The sequence below is a fragment of the Bison bison genome, unplaced genomic scaffold (assembly GCF_000754665.1).
Source record: "Bison bison bison isolate TAMUID 2011002044 unplaced genomic scaffold, Bison_UMD1.0 scf7180017861798, whole genome shotgun sequence".
NCBI classification, from domain to species: Eukaryota; Metazoa; Chordata; class Mammalia; order Artiodactyla; family Bovidae; genus Bison; species Bison bison.
This window is the reverse complement of record NW_011492370.1, coordinates 26642-27339: the sequence shown is the minus strand read 5'-3', so window position 1 is coordinate 27339 and position 698 is coordinate 26642.

Genomic DNA, 698 nt, shown 5'->3' with positions numbered 1-698 from the left:
CAGAGAATTAAACCTATACTAAATCATCCCCTACCTATGACTTTAAGACAACTGAGAGGATTTGGGGGAATCATAGGTTACTGTTGCATTTGGATTCCGGGTTATGTGGAACTTGCCCGGCCTTTATATAAACTTATAGTTGAAACTTAGCAGGCCCAAACCGACAAACTGGTTTGGCCTCCAGATACTCAAAAGGATTTTAAGGTTCTTCAGACTGCTCTGCTGCAAGCTTCCGCTCTGAGCTGTCCACAGGGTCAGAATTTAATTTGTCACTGAAAGAAAAGGTGTGGCCTTGGGAGTTTTGACACAGCCCCGAGAGCCTCACCAGCAACCTATTGCTTATCTAAGCAGAGAATTGGATGCAATTTCACTTGGGTGGCCCCATTGTCTAAGAGTAATTGGGGAAGCAGTTTTATTAGCACCTGAAGCTTTAAAAATAATTAATGGATGAAACCTTACTGTACTGACTTCTCATGATGTGAATGGAATCTTAAATTCTAAGGTTAATATGTGGATGACAGACAGTAGGCTTCTTAAATATCAGTCATTGTTGTTAGAAGGACGAGTAACTAAGCTTAAACTTTGTGGGAATTTAAATCCTGCCACTTTCCTTTCTGAGAAGGAAAATGAAACACCTGATAACGATTGTTCCCAGTTTCTAACTTTAAACTATGCAGCTCGGGAAGATCTAATGGATA